Source organism: Kryptolebias marmoratus, linkage group LG3 (genome assembly GCF_001649575.2).
Source record: "Kryptolebias marmoratus isolate JLee-2015 linkage group LG3, ASM164957v2, whole genome shotgun sequence".
Classification (NCBI taxonomy): Eukaryota; Metazoa; Chordata; class Actinopteri; order Cyprinodontiformes; family Rivulidae; genus Kryptolebias; species Kryptolebias marmoratus.
In genome coordinates, this window is record NC_051432.1 from 27,830,771 (window position 1) to 27,841,042 (window position 10,272).

Sequence of the window (10,272 nt, forward strand, 5' to 3'; positions counted from 1 at the left end):
TTAGAGAAGGGTCAGAAAGCAGCACGCTGGTGCAGCGTTGGTGCGTGCCTGCATGCTGCAGAGATGATGGGTAGGGAGATGAATCAAGAAATGGTTGGAAAGTAAAAGAATTAGTGGAGGTGAAAGGTAAAGCTCACACGGATTCATTGGACTGAAAGAGTTTCTTCCCAGTTTGTATTCTGTCACCTGAAGAAACGGAGGTAGCAGCTGTAATTACAGCCTGGTACCAGGTACGTACTTGGTAATTAACTGGTACGTACCCAGCATTTATTGGGCTGCATCATGTATTGTTACTGAAAAGGAATAAAAAAGTGTATATTTGTTGAACAAATCATAAAAGAGTCCTTGTGATGGGCGATGAGATTGATGCTGGGGGGAGTTTCTTGACATGAAGTTCTGCAGATAGAAGCAAAGACCCTCCCCTTTATCTCTGTCCTCCTCTGTCTGTTTATCCTCCTCCTGTCTGCCTGATGCAGTGGAGGAGAAATCTTGTGCGTTTCATCACCCAGAAAAACCCTCAGCGATGCGTCTTGCCTCGCCTCGCCTCCCTCCGCCGGAGTGCCGCCGCGTGCCTCTCAAGTGCTGATAAATTGCCGCCACCTGCCTCATTTTTCACCGTCTCATCATCAAACGCTCTGACACAAAACCCCCTGCGCACTCCTCAATGATAACAAGAACAATCGCTGAGCCCCAGGAACGGGAGACGGGCTGATGGAAAGGACAAATGGGTCTGTAGATAAGAAGGAGAGAAACAAGGAGGGGCCGGGTAAAGAAAGAAATCAGCTAAACTCTGCTTTTTATAACTTTTAAAGTTAAAAAGAACCATGCTGTCGAAGCGCTAAGGCAACATTGAGCTCCAGTTTGACAAAAGCAAGTTTAAAATGTTTGTTTATGTGTTCGGGATCATTTCAGCAAAGCTGGGTTGTTATACGGTTTCATACACTGCAGGAGAACAAAAAGCACATCAGCTGCCATGACTGTAAATTACAAACCGTGGGTGTTGGAGTCAAAGAGGTAAAACCGTGTTTTTCAGGACTGATGGATTCACGTGACTGCAGGTGATTCAAACACACAGACGAGTTCATCAGTTTCTCTTTACCCTCCTCTCGCTTTGACCTTTTCAGGTTTCTTTTTTCTTGGTGAAAGGAAATGATACCCGACCTGCAGGTGAACAAACCTTGTGTGGACAGGTTGTACTTTTATATGGTATTAAGAAAATAACTGAGCTAAATCACTGGAAGTTATTAAAATTTAGTTTTTACTCTTTTACCAATATCATTTCCATCAAACCAACTGCCCTGCTTGGAAATAAAATTAAAATCAAAAGTGACGAAAGTGTCCCAAATATGATGTTTTGACCCATATGTGACCCAGGTCATTATCATAAGTGGTCCTAAATCAGATATTTATCAGAGCACCTCAGTCTCATTTCATCCAGTGTTTCCATCACTGAAGTGGGACAGACGTCAGAATTCTGTAAATTGAATAAAACAAGCACGGCAGACACGACATCTCCAGATCTGAGACATCAGCTACATTCAGTTAGATGTGACGCCACGTCCGCCTCTGTCCATACGTGATGAGGCTCGGCGTGTTTGGATTCAGAGCAGACAGACACCAACGAAGTTTTAAAGGTTTTATTGTCACTAAGTGGCTAAGAGAGAGACACTAGCTCCCAGAATGGCACGCTCTTCGTGCAGCAGGAGAGATCTCCGGGCAGGTAAGACCACCAAAGGGAGGGAAGGGAGCAGGGACAGGTGAAGGGTCTGAGAGCAGAAGACAAATCCAAAACGATACAAACCAAGAGGCGAAGTCCAGAGAGCAGAAACAAGGTCGGATGCCATGGGTCAGAGTCAGAAACGGTTTCAGGCAAGGGTCAGGGTCAAGGGTCAGACATGGACTTGGAGGAAACGCTGGACATCTACTTGGCGAACCGTTCAATAATATGGCGCTGGTGAGATGTGGAGGGCGGGTTTAAGTAGGAGCAGGGACAGGTGAGCAGGGATAGGCTGTTTGCTGTGGCATGAACCCAGAAGGCGTGGGTTAAATAAACAGATCTCAGCAAAAAAAATAAAATCTGATTTGAGCATCAAGACCTGCAGAGAAGCCTGAGTGTCCTTGGGTCCGACAGGGATCCGCGTCTGAATGTGACTTTTAGTGTAAAAGTACTCTAAACATTCAGTCTGACTCAAAAAGCACTTTATAAATGCAGTTCATTTGCCGTAACTTATATTATTTTGTAGTTCTTTTTTTCGCTCATGGACCTTTATGTTCAGAGAAACTCAAATACCTGAAATGATCATATTCTGATTTGCAATACCTGGTTCTCATGTGCTTGTTTAATCATCACATTGCCCCAGAGAGAAGGAGTGTATGACTTATTTATTTTTTCTTTCAGTAACACTTGGATTTAGCGTGAGAAAAAACACCCAGGAGCACACGCTCACTCCCACCTCCTCCTTACACATCATCCGTTTCCTTAACAAACCCTCTGCCTCGGGGCTTTTTCACTGCAGCTCGTTCGTAAGTCATCGTGTGTGTGTGTGTGTGTGTGTGTGTGAGTAGATCAACGTGAAATGATGTTGTGACAACCAGTTCCACTTCTCGTTCTCGCTGCAGCTCATTTGCATCAGAGTGATGAGGCAGAAGTGTGATTTGTTGGTGATGTTGATATTTGACTTAAAGCCTAAATGTTTCACGGATGTGTTTGTTTTTTATTTTCTTTGTGCGTGCAAACAGCTCCAACGCTCATAAATCCATAACATTGTGCTGCACATCGTGCTAAATCCCTGCAGCTGGAAAGATGATGGTGCAGATCCTTTTGTGCACAATTTGTTCTGTTTGATTTACAAGTTGCTTTTTTTTCTGACAAGGCGAACAGCAGCAGAGAGGCTCTTCATCTCTTCCTCCTCCTCCTCACCGTTCAGTGTCAGCACTCAGCTGCCTTTAATGTCAGACTTTTAGATTTTCACATCAAAGATGTTATATTTTCCAGTTAGGTTTTCGTTGCCTCATTAATAAAATGTTTTTATGATTTATCTGAGAGCAGAAAATGGCCGGATGGAGATTCATCAAAAGGAAAGATGCAGACAGACGGGAAGAAAAACTGACAAAACAAAACTTCCCACTGATTTTCTCACTTGTTGATTATTTTAGATGCATTTAAAGTGACTGTTTATTCTATCAGGACAGGCTAAAACAATGGAGGATCCACACACTCACACCAAGTGTTCTCCCAAGACATTACATAAAAGTGTGTTGCACAAGCTGTCAGAGTCTGACAACCATAACAGCGTTAGTCTGTTCCCGTTCACTTCCTGTTGCTGAATAAGAGGCAGTATTAGATTTTTTTGGTAAATAAATGCCTTTGGAGTCGGAGCCAGTGGAGTTCAGGAGGCAGGATGCTGATGTCGGGTTTCTCTGCTGCTCACTTTGTCGTCAGGAAATCCCTGCTGGACCGTCTGTCCGTGGAACGTTTCTTTTATTCTGTTTCAGCCATCATCACCAACGTCCAGAATAAAACACTGTGTCAGATCGGACTTTTTGTTGGAGGAGTCGTTGTTGTCTGTAACTTCTGCTGAGGGTCTTTCTGAGTCGTGTCCGTAAGAAACACAAAGTCTGATACCTGGAAGTTTTCTTCCACTGAAGTAATTTATTCAGACTGAAATTTAGGGATTGATAATGATTCATTTAAAAAAGGACAATGCAAAGCTAGTCAGTTTTAGGATTATAATGTGAATCCTTATTCATTTTTAAAGGTTATAAAAGTAAAACATACCCAGAATGTTTACTCTTAAAAACAAGACTACAAAAAAGGGAACACAGCAATTTAAAAAACTTCAATTAGGTCTCCTTTTAGCTGTAAAACATCTAAAAAAAAATCTATTTTTATCTGCAGCGCAATTGTAGATGCAATATTTTGATAAGAAAACCAAAAAAATATGATCATTTATTTAATAAAACCCTAAAAAAATGACCTAATATTGGATGATACTTGAACAGATTTGGGTATTACATAAAAAGTAACAGCTGATAATTATAGGACAGTTATTGATTAAACCTTTTGTTCTTTTGATGGTTTGTTGCTGTGACTCTTGTGGGAGTTTCTGTCTGAAACAAACAAAAATAAAATGTCTGTAAATGGATGAAACATCTTGTCGTAAATATTTGGCCGAAATGTCAACTTCCACGAAGTTTGTTTGTTGCTGACATTTTGAATCCTGAAACTCCAGAAGACAAAAACCAAACGGAAGCCCGTCAGTTTCTGATCTTGACTCTCAGATGTCGCCCTCGTTGGGGGTCAGCGGTTTGTGTCGACTTCGCCCGAAGATCGGCTCGTTGTTGTCAGTCTGTCGTGTCTTCATCAGTCAGGACGCTCACCGCCTGCGTCACACAGAGCTGATCTGAGACCTGATAATAAAACATCTCATGCACTCTGAGATCTGTTTTATCACCGCCGACGCCTCGCTTGTTTCTTTACTTTAATCTGACATTTCAAAGCACCGGAGAGACGCTTCGTCTTTGTGAGCAGCTCGCTCGGTTTCATCATTCACTGTGAGCTGAAGGGAGAGAAAACATTTAGAACGGTGGACAGTCAACAAGAGTTGTTTTCTGGTGTTTAATTATTGCCCACCCCTGAAAGGCGAAGGCGGGTGATAATGGTTTTGCTCATTCCTGTCTGTGTGTGTTTGTTTGTCTGACTGTTAATTTGGATTTTAAGGAAACTCTCAGGACATTATCATTGAATGCACATTTCATTTTTAACAATTTTTAACAAATTAAGCTAAAATATGGTGTCTTGCAACATCAGATGAGATCGTGAATCATGTTATTTTAAAGGTTTGACCAAAACAGCTCCAACTATAAGATGATCTTAGTCTGAAACTCTAACATTAATCCCTAATTTAATATTTTTTTTCTGTTTTGAGCATGCTCAGAAAAGGTGCACAGATGGATATATAATGAGCAAAATCTGTTTGATGAATTTAAATCTTTCTTGTGCCACCTTGATGGCGTCCATAAACGTCAGTAATTGATGAAACCAGCTCTGCTCCTCCGCTGACTGGATCAGAACCCGATACTTGGCCTCGGTCCTCACCCCAAATAAACACACAAACTCCCGGGTCATAGAGGTCGACGTTCTCCTCTCCCTCACACCCGTTGACCCCGTCCGCCGTGATTCATCTTCCTGACAGCGCAAAGTGTAAAGGAGATTATTCCCTGAGAAGGGCTGAGGGTCTGCTGCTCTCCCGCCTGCCCCGTGCAGCAAAAAGATTGCTAATGTTTGCATCCCTGCGAGAGTGCGGGTTAATGCGATGTGCACTTGCAAAGCCAGCAGCCTGACCGGCATCACAAATCAGCTCCCAGGCCTGTTTAGCATCAACAAACCTGCTGACTGCAGGGAGTTTTCTGTGCTGATCTTTATGTGTTTACAGTGTGTGTGCAGAGGTCACGGGTCGTATGGAAATTTATGTTTGCATTTCAAAAGGCAGCTGTTGTTGAACTTTTATACTGTGTTTGTTTGTGCTGTAAATGGACGCGCATTTGCGATTTAAATTATAGATCGCTTTCATTATTTCCTAATGTTCTGAAGGTGCATAACGGCTCTGAAGTCATCGAGCTTCATAAAGATGTTAAATAAGCTCTGAGTTCAGTGTGCAGAGGCTAAACTCTTTACACTTTTTGGAGGGAAGATTTTATAAGAAATCTAAAGCAGGAGGCAGGAGACGTCCCAAAGCTGCACTTTGTTCACACGGTGAAATCAGTCTGCAGCATCTCCCTGAGCTGCGGCTGTTGGAGACTAGTTGGAGACAAGTTGGAGACTCAGGATGTTGAGGAAATAAGTGCAGTCAGAAATCCAGTCTCTCTTGTCCCTGAAAGGCTTTCATGGATGCTCCAAACTGAGAACATCCTGGACGTGACTGCCTGTTCTGTATGTGCCGTCTGTTCACTTTTAATGTTCCCACAAGAAATGGAAAGAGCTTGAGATAAAACTAAATATATATATATATATAGATATATATATATATATATTATGTGCCCTTAAATCTTAAAGATCTGCCTAAAAGCATGAAGAGCTTAGTCATTAGGAGCTTCTGATGTTAAAGGGGGTCGATTTGGTTTCATTGAAATCTAACGAGCTGAATAAGGTTTCAGAGAAAACTGAATAAGAAGCAGTCTGTTATTTGTTTTCTAAATAAAATGTATTCTAAATTATCTCAGTACAGCACATTATATATTATTCATGATCTGTAGCATCTTCTATCATTTGAAAACATTATTTTTAGCTAAAATAAGAAAGAAAACAGGAGCATACAGCTAAATGTAGCTGAGCAGTAACTAAAAACTAAAATGAGCAAAATCATATCAAAACCATAGCTAAAAGCTAAAAGTAGCATAAAAATATTAACATTTGTGTCAGTACATTGAAGCATATTAAAAAAAAACAGTTTTTTCTGAAATAACTGAAAAGATCTCAATGCATTTCAAAGGTTAAAATATTCGTAAATAAAGTTAAATATTTCAAAAAGTATAAAAGTTGCACAATATTCCTGATTGAGCTGAAGGTTTAGTATATGAAGGGTTAAAACAGCACAAACTGTGCCGAAGTCATTTGATTGCTAAAACTGAGGAACATTTTAAAAAAAGCTGGATTTTAGGCTGTTAGACCAACAATCCTCGACTTTAACTGTGTTTGTCAGACGCCATCTGAGCCGTCCTTTAAGGGAAGGTTTTATTTTCTCCGTCTCTCATAATTTCTGTTTCATCAACAATAATCTTTGGACAGATAACAGATGCGGTGTCAGAACGCATCACTGCCGGGATGAGTTAAAGTCAGCGCCGAGCAGAACTCAGCTGGAAGATTTCTGTGTTTTATGTCAGGAAAATTAAAACAGACAAGACGGAGAAAAAAAAAAAAAAAAATGCAACAGTAAGAGATCATTTTAATGTTTAAACATGGCACAGCCGTCTGTTATTTCTTACAGTTAAATTAAAAGCAAATACCTCAGATTGTCCTGGTTTCTGTCAGGTTAGATGTTTTAGATCTGCAGTGAACTCTTGAAAATATCACATAAATTTATTTATTTTAAATCAGCTTTAATAGCAGTTAAATACTTTAAAAGCTCATTAAACCTGATTTCAAGGTGGGCTTTTTGTAGACACAAATTAAACAATAGATCACGTGATCGGACATCATTATTAAAAAGTTGAAAGCAGTAAATATTAGCGCTCTTATTTCTTTTTGTTGTTATTATTTCACACTTATATTTGCGACAACTTAAAGCAAAGATTTTCAGGAGTCATTGGAGCTCCAGGGATGTTTCTTCACTGGGGAGCGTTTATGTGGCGAGCCATAAAGTTTCAAGTTTTACAAAAACATTTCGCCGTTGGACAAATATTTGCAGTCAAACGTCTCAACACTTTAAAACAGCTTCAGCCTGTTTGCTGGCTCACATCTGTGCACATCTTAGGTGCAAATTGTTTTTTTTTATTTAGCAGCTGCATGAAACCTCATTAAATGTGAGCAAACTGTGAAGAGAGACGCTGTTTTGTTTGCAGCACAGTTTGAGGCACACATCTCCCTTTGAGAGGTCTTTGTAAACGAGACAGAAGCGTAAAATCATGATTATCCTCTATAAAAGCTGCACAGTTTCTAATTTTATCATGAATCATTCTGCTCCCTTGTTTAAACATTTGATGAATCCTTTTTTTTAACTTCCATCCCTTACTGTCTGATAGATTTACGTTTATTCAGACTTTGTTACAGCTGGTTTTTGTTAAAGTATTTTCTCTATATGTGCCCGACACTTGTAGCCAAACATGCAGAACTGAAGTTAAAACTACAGAAAGAAAGAGTATTTAACTTTACTGAGTGGTGAGACAGAAGATTTTTTTTCTATGAAGTTAAAAGAAAAGAAGCAACAAATCTTTTTACTTTGTGCTGTTTTTATATATAAATATATTTGTTCATTTTTACCTGCAGAGAAAACAATTTGGCTACAGGCAAACCCAATAAAGCTTCTCTTCAACCATCATCCGTGACGTAAATTGTTCATATCTATGACTAATATACCTTGTTATGTTAACATCAGAGGCCCCTCCAGCTGTTCAAGTGTTTTTCCTTTCATGCAGACCCCAGGTCAGCCTCTTGTTATGTCTGCTTTCCTTTCATTACGTCTCTATTACACTGTTTTTTATTATTGCTCCTTCAGAGCGTCGTCCAGCGCTGCAGTCTCCTGTAACATGATAACAGTTCTCCATCTTCTCCTCTCTTTCTTCAGAGCTTTTATTCGTCGTTCTGTTTTCTCTCTGCTGCAGAGTGTCGCTCTCCTCCAGTTTACTTTCTGAAGCTGATTGCCTCCGTAATGCACTGAAAGTGTCCTGGGTGGGTATTCAGAGTAAATTGCGCCGTGTTGAGTTGCTATAAAGTCTAAAGTAACTGGACTGAAGAGACGAGCTGAGCTCTGCGCAGTCGGGGGCAGAGATAATGGCTGCTGTTGCTAAAAGGTGCCAACTTTTTTCTGCAAGATGTAAATAGCTGTAGCATGATGATACGACGAGTTCAGGCCCATTGCTAATGGGCATAATATCGATATTTCTTCTTTTTATAGCACCATATTGGGAAACCTTTTCCTGCATGAGTAGAAGATATGAACCAGATCTGGTTGTAGAACCAGAAACTGCTGATTTGCTCTTTGGACTTTAGAAAGATTGCTGATATCTTTGCTGACTTTAGTCGAAAAACGATGTTCTTCTTCCAGGCTAGGCTAACAGTTAGCCAAACAATATTTATAATTTTTATAATTTTACATACTTGTAAAACTACTCTTTCCCATAAATGACACACAGGTGTGAAAGAACTCTTCATTATTAAACCTCCGCACTTTTGCACAAACTTTTTTGTTTATTTTTTACAGTTTTTTCACCCGAACAACATTGTGTTACAATGCAAACGTATAGTGACCAGAGGATTGTTGTTCCCAACCTTTCTCCTTTAGGTGGCAAAATAAATGTTTTTGCTTCTGTCTGTCTGCCTTGTCTCTCTGTTAGCAAAACATCTCATGAACCAGTGGATGGATTCCATTGAAACTTTCAGGAAGTAATCTAAAACTGATTAAATTTTGGACTGGATAGTAGAACTTAGCGAACACAAACGTGGCTATAACTCTGTCAGGGTTACAAATACGGAGCTAAAATCTGGTGTGGTAGTAGCTGAGAGTCAGCCCCATCACATATTCCAAGAGCTACACAGCATCTTCACTGAGAACTTTGGCATTAACAGACCAAATTTTAGTTCTATATCTGTAAAACTGACGGAGTTATAACTACATCCATGTCCATCCCTGAAAGGTTAACTTTCAGCTCAGTTCTCAGGAGTTCCTCTGAGATCCTCGATAAACATCAGCTACAGCTGGATTCTGACCGTCTCTGGAGTTTTTAAACAATCTAAGCTGAAGCTTTCTCTGAATCGCTGTCAGCCATGATTTCTGCTGCTTTCATGCCTTAAAGATGGCCACTTTGGTGCTTTTAGCTGACTCGTTAAAATACACTTTCCATTAAAGGATTTTCCTCCTTGTTTTCCCTTCTCTTGTGCCAGGTTTGCAAATGATGCGGCGGAGGGTCTCAAGATAAAGACCAGCTGTCCCTGAAGAGCCCTTAAAGGTCCATCTCTGTGTGTGTGTGTGTGTGTGTGTGTGTACAGCTGGTTTTTAAAAGTCCAGCTCTTTTAATGTGGGCCAAGAAGGAACTGTAAGATTAACTGTATCTTTTCGTGCTCTCAGCCCGTTTTTAAAGCCGGATGTGGGTCAGACCGGTTCTTTTTATACTCTGGTCTCATTATAATTTTAGGTCGCTCAGCTTTTTGTATTGAGGAGCTCCTGAAATAAATCAGAAACGTCCCTGATCTGCCACTGAGCGCTGCTCGTTTGTTCCTTTCTGTGTCTGTTTAACCGCTGCACTCGGGAATAACCGAACAAAGACTGAAGCCACCGCCATCAAGTATCGCTCTGTAAACGCGTCAGAGCGGACCGCGCACGCCGCGGGTCCCAGAGAGGCAGGTGGACATGAAAGGACGGGGACAGGGGGGGCTGTCTCTGCAGGGATGGTGTCCAGAAATAGAAAGGGTCAGAGGGGACAGTATTGATCAGTAGGACGGGTCATCGGATCAGCTGGTGGAGACTGCAGGTGTCTCTGAGCATGAGACGGGATTAAAGCCAGAGGACAGAGACACAACTGTAGACAGAGACACAACTGTAGACAGAGACACAACTG

At 40.8% G+C, this 10,272-nt stretch overlaps 1 protein-coding gene across 1 annotated transcript in view; it reads left to right on the plus strand.

The window, feature by feature from the left end:
- LOC108248223 (endonuclease V) overlaps nt 1-9,911 on the plus strand; it is a 47,200-nt gene extending 37,289 nt beyond the window's left edge. Inside the window, exon 9 of the mRNA XM_017436844.3 lies at nt 9,599-9,911. The gene's annotated coding sequence lies outside the window, so the exon portion shown is untranslated. The remainder of the gene's footprint in view (nt 1-9,598) is intronic.
- Nucleotides 9,912-10,272: the final 361 nt, after the last annotated feature.